The sequence below is a fragment of the Neomonachus schauinslandi genome, chromosome X, assembly GCF_002201575.2.
Source record: "Neomonachus schauinslandi chromosome X, ASM220157v2, whole genome shotgun sequence".
Lineage (NCBI taxonomy): Eukaryota > Metazoa > Chordata > Mammalia > Carnivora > Phocidae > Neomonachus > Neomonachus schauinslandi.
In genome coordinates this window covers 89,231,622-89,239,839 of record NC_058419.1, presented here as the reverse complement: position 1 = coordinate 89,239,839, position 8,218 = coordinate 89,231,622, and positions in this window count along the sequence as shown.

Here is an 8,218-nt window from a genome sequence, read left to right as displayed (position 1 = left end):
CTGGAAACAAAAAGCTCTCAGACTTCAAAAAGAGAGAGGAAAAAATATCCTCATGAATGAATGTCATGACAGATAAGGAGTTTGAGATAAGTCTTTGAATATAAATAAGTCTGAAAGTTGACAATTCCGGGAGGGCTTTTCTAGTGTAAGGTAGCATAGAGGCAAAGGCAAAGAGGCAGGGAAGCTCAGCATGTTTTAAGCCTAATGGGGAGCAGTCTGGTTTTACTGATGCCTTGGGTGGGGAGGAGAGGAGTGGAATAAGAGAAATAAGTCATGCAAGATGTTAATTAGAAGTTTTGAGATTAAACCCAACCCTCTCATTTATACCTGGGCAAGCTATTCTGCAGGTTGCTCACACTTCTTCAACCTACTCCCTTCCCCATACAGGACAGTCTGTCATCCCTGAACAGAGCCAATCAAAGGGTTTTTGATATAGGACTATCAGAGGCTCGGAGAGAGGTATCTGCAAATAACTACCATCCTAACTCAATTTACAACACTGCCAAAGGAGTGTGCCTTCCCCGCCATTTTCTGGTGGAGCAGAAATAGCAGGAGCAAGGCAATAATTAGCTAGCACCACTGATTTGTGTATGTGATCAGGGACTGAGTCAACAGGGAAGTAAAATAGGCTTATGTTATCCCAGGATTTTCCAACACTCAGGTTTACATATTTATACAATAGCACCCCTTCTTAATTCTTTGCTTCCCCCTTTGGATTCCATCCATTTTTCCATTCATTATCTACTAGACCTGCCCCGGATATAACCTGGGCCACTCCCTGAAAAGTCATACAGTGCTGCTACCTCCAGAGCTCAAACCAGGCTTGACCATACTGCTACCTGCTTTATCACCCATACTCTCCTTCCTTATGCTTCATAACGCAGGTCTGTTTGTTTTTTTTCACATGTGCCCAAGCTTTATTATGCTTCCATGATGCATATTGTGTAAAGAAATAGACATTTGCTTTCCATTCTACCCTGTAGTTGGTGTGAAACTGACCTATATCTTCACTGTCATTATACTTTGCCATTTGAGGGAAGACTAGTCTGTACCAGAAACCAAAGCAAACATTACTTGTTTCTGAAATACTATTTGATTTTGAACATATGAATATATTTTGTGGTCAGTTTTAGCCCCTATCATTTACTCCCCAGCACAGTAACAAATAATTTTGTCAGTTAGATACAGGCTTATGATACAACTTTTTTAAAGTAGAGACCATTGCTATTTGGGCTCTGAGCTAGGCTGTACATGGCACTATTTTCATTTCTACCAGAAATCAAAAACAATGTTACTTCTCAGGGCAGCTCTGCCATATTAGTATATCCCAGCAGCCAGAGAAGGATGAGAGCTCAACAAACGAGCAGAAAAAAGGTTTATTTTTTATTAGAGTGGAAATAATCTCTCTTACAAATGTATGCTTGACTTAAATACTTGATGTCAGAATGTGAAAAAATTAAGGGCTTGAAAACATCAAGGATATTTTGAGACTTCAATATGAAGTTATTGGAAAAAAACAAAAGTGTTAATCATGGAATTTGGGTATCTAGTCTCATATCCACAGGACCAATGCATGAATTAACATTAACATTGTTTCTGTTGTTTTCCTGGATGTCTGGGGGCTATTTCATTATGCATTCTAAAATCTTTTGGTATTAGTTTGAAATGCTACAACACATTTCATAGGCAAATAAGACTAATAATTAGATTACTTAAAATGACAAAAGATTGGCAAAAAAATAAATGTCTAACAGGATGAGATCAGGAAATTATGACATATCTACCTACTCACTCAACCAAACTCTACTCAGATATTCAAAATAAATGAGTTAGCTGAACTTTCCCTAGCCATGTTTTACTCTTTCATTTATTCAAGAAAATTTACTGAATAATCCATTTTGTGCCAAAAATCTCTGCTAAGAATCACTGGTAAGCAAAATATATCCGGTTCCTGTTCTTATGCAACTTTCCTCTTAATTGACCAATAAATCATATAATCCAAATATATCAGTATCATGAAAGGAAAATATACAATGAGCTAAGAAAAGATAATAGGGACACCTGATATCAACAGAGATAGAGAAGGATTTTCCAAACTAAATTGTAGGCTATTATAATGTTAATAACAAAATTTTCAAAAACTTTTTACATTTGTAAATTTCAAAGTACTTTATATTAGTCATTTTTGCTTTCGTTTTCACTACGTTATCAAAAATGCTCTGTGGAAACAAACATAAACCAGAAAACTAGAGTGTGTTGTTATCTTTTAGCTTAAATATTGCAAAAGTGAGCCTTAAACTTCATGACATTGATTTTAGGATCCATCTGAAATATAGCTAAATAATTACAGAACTTCCTGTGAATATTACAGCCCAATAAAAGTTAGGAGGTTTGAAGTATACCTTTAATGTTCAAAACGAGCACTTTAATATGAGACATCAAATCTCACAGCCAAAAGTGCTCGATCGAGATTAATCCAGATAATTTCTTCAGGAGATCATGTTATTTATCAGTAGTATATATAATTCAGGGTATTACACAATCTGCAAAACAGTAGCAATTTAATATAGAGGAAGGGCATCAGCACCAGCTGAGAGCACTTAGAAGACATACCAATTTGCAACCATTGCCCTTAACAGCAACTTGCTAAACATGAAAACTACAACACTACCTTTCTTTTTAATTAAAAGGAAACCTAGAGAAGTTAATTGACCATTCATTCACTCAGTGAGTATTTATGGAGTGGGTATAGAAGAAACTGTACTAAATCATCAATTATCAATCCACATGGCAGCTTTTTTTGAAGAACAACACTGTCGACATTAGGAGGATGTTACTGGGAAGCCTCTATGACATAGTCTGCCCTTCATATGCAGTGGCCCATTTTAAAGTTCGGTATTGTTACAGGCAGCAGTAAATACAGGCATCTGGGACTCTTGGGGGTGGGGAATGGGGACTCTCAGGTGAAGTGGGAAGTCATTACTTTGAAACATTGTAAATTTAGAAGGAGCCATTGACAAACTATTTTGCTACTGTGTGTGCTCGTAAGACGAGGTATCATTAGGAAAAGCCACATAAAGCTGTTGCAGCTGTGTTATATAAAAAGTGGGGACAATTTAATAGAAAATGTCATCCTTTGCAGAATGCTGATTGCCTATTTTTTTTCCATAAAGGCTTCTCATCAGAGGGACTCCAGCAGCTTGAGAAGGCATCCTGTCACTGATGTTCCCAGACGTCCCCGAGTACAAAACTCTACATGTGCTGTTTGGCATCTAAAACATTCTGCTTTCTTTTCCCTTTTCTTTTCTTTTTTTTTTCCTCCTTTGTACTCCACTATGGACTTTGGAATATTGTCTTCTAGTGAGGATGGAACAAGGACTGACTTTTTGACACTGGAATTTCAGTGTAAACAAACAAGCAAACAAAAAAAATCGGCTGAAGCCACGAGGTGCTATTTTTCTGTATTCTGGTTCAGGAAATCCTAAAGCTGTAACATGAGATAATTCTATAATGTTAAGGATTTCTCCTTAACAGATGGCAGTCATTACAAGTTACTGTAGGGCATAACTCTTCAGAGGCTAAGATAAAAATTTGTGTCCACACAAAACAGAAAAGAGATTTGATGGAAAAGAGGCAGGGTCAAGTGCTTTTTTAATCACGTTAGAATTCTCCGACTTGAAAGTTCTATTTTCTCATAATTAGTTTCAGAAAGGTGACTTGGTCGTAAATTTTACATCATAAAAATCACTGGGCTTCAGAAATTTAATAGCTACATGTCTTCACTGAGTTCAAAATAATCCCATAATTCTTGTCAAATGTTCTACATTCAATAATTCAGAATTTGTTGTCACTAAGAGGATAAAGGTTTATACTATTTGGGTGTAAGAAATGCTGCAAAGTAAATATATCATACACTACCACAGCCCAAAATAATTGTCAGTGCCATGCACACAGTGGGGATTCACTTGTTCATCAATTCATTCATCCCACAAATACGTAATGAGCATCTCCTTTCTCGGGTATTGGTCTGGGTGCCGAAGATGCAACTGTGAACAAAAGAGACAAAAATCTCTTTTCTTATGGAGCTTATCACCACTTGAAACACACACAGACACACAGACACACACACACATATCTGTGTTAAATTAAAGAGTGACATACCTTAGTGGTTCTACAGTTTGGTAGTCAGATTTTGTGCCTTCTCAGATTACTGGTATTTACACCAGAGGATGGCAGAATATGCCACCCCAAAATAACCTTCTTTGCCATAAAGATTATTTTGAGCTGATTATTTTGAGAAACAGGAGACACAGGAGAAGCTCTGAAAAGAGTAAAAGTTACTCTTTTGTATGGGACATTTACATGTATAAAGGAAATCTCCATTTCTATTTTTTTTAAGATTTTATTTATTTGAGAGAGAGAGAGAGAGAAAGCGCAGGAGCAGGGGGAGGGGCAGAGGGAGAAGGAGAGAGAAATCCAAGCAGACTCTGTGTTGAGCACAGAGCCCTATGTGGGGCTTGATCCCATGACTCTGAGATCACCTGAGCTGAAATCAAGAGTCAGACTCTTAACAGACTGAGCCACCCATGCACCCCTGGAAATCTCCATTTCTAAAGGTGTCTCCTTCACACTACCAGGAAGGGAAGGATGACCGCAAATCACAAGAGACTCTTATCAATGGAGAAGGCACTTAAATAAATCTGCATAACAAACCTTATTTGGTTTACCTTACTTTTCTAGGTCACCTGCTCATAAATGGCCTCCCCCTTGCCCTTCTTTCTTTTGTTTTTAGCTGAAGATAGTATTTAAGCCTGAATTCTAAGCCACCTCTGAGAATTACTCATTTTCCCCTGGTTATTGAGACAGGGAAACTAAAGGGACCCCATGAAAAATGTTGTTTTGTCCTTTGCTCCTTTTCCTGCTTCTCTTCTTGCTAGGACCTGCACCTCTGCCTTACACATGTCTTAATGTATGTCCACCTTGTAAAGGTCAAGGATTTAATGGTTTCTTTGGAGCGTTCCAGCACCATAGATAACATCTAAGGAGTGACCAGACCAGGTCATCATATACGTTTTCTGAGACCGCGGACTCCAGGCACCTTGATGCCAAGACCCCTTGCTCCAGGCCATAAGTGACTTATGGAGGACTCCTGAGCACTCATTCATTTCAGGATGCCTGAGAGGACACATCCACCAGGCCACCATCCTAAATAAAAACTCCAGACCCCAAGCAAAGATGAGACTCATTCTGCTTTTCCATTCTGAGTCTCCCAGACACTACATCTGTATATACTCTCTCCATATCTTCAATAAATTCTACCCCCACTTCCTGCTGGCTTGGATTTGATGTCCATCCTGTGCAAAGCCAAGGACACTCTTCACTGGTCCTGCAGGACTCCTCTGGGTCCTCAGACCTGGCCTGCTTATATCAGTATCTTCCATGTATACAGGAGATATACATGCTAAACTTTTGTTTTTCTCTTATTAAGCTGACTTCTGTTACAGGAACTTCAGCCAAGACAAGTGTTACACAATTAAGTGATCATGTACACAGGATGACCTACATCCCATCACCTCTGCCACTGTGGATTGGTTAAAAGCAAGCCACAGGCCCTCTTTGTAATCCTTTCCCATTGAGTATATGGAGAAGATACGTGGCTTGTTTTTGATGGGAACCCAGTCTTACCTAACACATTGATTACAGCTTTGTGAGACATGAACCAGAGGACCCATCTAAGCTTTGCCTGGACTTGTGGCCCACAGGAACTGGGGGATAATAAACATTGTAGTATTTTTTTTTAATATGGCAGAGAAAATTAACACAAAACAGAGTTGTGATCTTGCTTTTAGATCACAGAGATAACTATCACTCATCAAACTAAAATACTTCAAAGCCATTTTTTGATAATTAGGTTATATCTTCTGTGAAGGAATATTTTCAAAAGTATTGCCTCATTGGGTCAAATAATTGTTTTGTGTTAATATTTTTGTCACACAAGTCCTAGTGGCCTACACTAATCTGATGGAATGAGCCAACCACATAGGACCGGCCTTGTCTTTACGGAATGAACCAATTTATAAACAAACCCATGAAGGTCCCATTTCTGCTCCTCACTCAATGAGCCAAGACAATGGGCCCATCACAATAGCTTAAGTATAACTGTGCTTAATGTGTATTTTATCAATTTATCAAGAGCTTTTACTAACTTCATCTCTCTTAGTTCTAAGTCAGTGAGAGAAGTATGTTCCCCAGGTTTACAACAAGGAACCTGAGGCTGAGGGAAATGACAAACTAAAACCATATCATTAGTAAGTGGCAGAGGTGGGACTCAAGCCATGAAATGTCATCAGAAAGATAATGCATTGCTTGTTTCCCTCTGCCACAGCAAACTGTATAGGAAATTGACTGCTCTGTCCCTGCAGTCTGCCCTGAGCCAACAGAGACTTTCAAAGCAGACTCTGAGCTGAGGCAGCTCCCTGCCATCACCCTCCTTCACAGGAAGCTTAAGCCAGAACCAATGCTCTCCTTTCAATTAGAAATAACTACAAGCAACATGTGAACCAATGGGAAAGAACAAAAGGGAATATCTCCTCCTTCGAGTTACAGATTTAGCCACAACCAGTCACTATGTTCCAAGTACTGCACTGGGTACTGGGAATAGAAAAATGAGTAAGAACCATTTCCCCCACCCCACCTCCTACACACCACTACTACCACCACTGGGGGCTTTTAGTCTGGGAGACAGAGACTTACATTATTTCAATTTGATGTGTTGAGTCTTAAGAGTGGGCACTAATTGCAAGGGTACTATGAGACCACAGTGGACCAATGAATCTACCCATGGCTTTCGAGGAAGTCTTCTGACAGGAGAAGGAACCTTAGTGGAGGTCTACAAAGGTAATTAAAATTCCAGTGAAATGTTCCAGGCAAACGAAGGCAGTAGGCAAATTACAGAAGCAGAAAGCAACTTGAAGTGTACAGGAACACTCAGCAGTTGAGTGTTAATAATAAATGAAGCATAAGACATGAAGTTGTTGGAGAGTTAGCTATAAAAATCATAGCCTAAATTGCGTACATGCCCGCCATATGCCAAGCTCTGTGGCAAGAATCATACTTACAGACAGCAATTGAATTCTAACAACAACCGAGGTAAGCGCCACTATTATGTCCATTTTTCAGATGAGAAAACCGAGGCTTGGAAAGGTTGAGTAACTCACCCAAGTTCCCACAGCTAATAACTGGCAGAGTGGGCATTTTAACCTATGTGATTCCAAACTCTTAGCCAAATCCCACACTGCTTTTCTAAGTAAGAGACAGGTCTGAAGAACACTGTACTTCTTCTTAGCCCATAGCAAAGGTCATAAAACTGTTTTTATTTTTTTTAAGATTTATTTATCTTAAAAGAGCTGGGAGCTGGCAGAGGGAGAGAGAGAATCCTGAAGCAGACTCCCTGCTGAGTGCAGAGCCTGACGCAGGGCTCAATCCCAGGACCCAGGATATCACAACCTGAGCCGAAACCAAGAGTCGTCCGCTTAACTGACTGAGCCACTCAGGCACCCCATAAAACTGTTTTTATAGAGGATCGTATCATAAATATTTTAGGTTTTGTGGGCCATATGGCTTGTTGCACTATTCAACTATACTGTTGTAGCAGGAAAGCAGCCATAGACAATACATAAATGAATGAGTATGGCTCTGTTCCAATAAAACTTTATTCACAAAAACAGGCACTGGAATGGATTTGGCCCATGGGCTTTAGTTTGCCAACTCCTGATGAGTAGGAAACCATTCAAGGGTTATAAGCAAGAAATGGACATGATCAGTTTTGGACAACATGACTTAATTGTCTGGTTCATGCCAGAGACATCCTCAGGCCATTTCAGTCTAAATGAAATGGCTGTTTCTATAAAGTGTCAGCAACTGAGACTCAGTCTCCTTATACTTTCACTTCTCATTCATTTTATCCCTTTATTTCAAAAATATTTATCATAGTGAGACCTCAATATATTAATAATAAATATTATTATTATTAATAATAGGTCTCACTATGATTCAGGCACCGTTTAGGCATTAAGGATATAAGAACAAATAAAAATAAAGTTGCTTTTCTCATGATGCTTACATTCTGGTGGCAGGAAGACATACATGCACGCACACACACACACAAATAGGAACAATATGGTAAGTTATGATGAATCCTCTGGAGGAAAAAAACCAG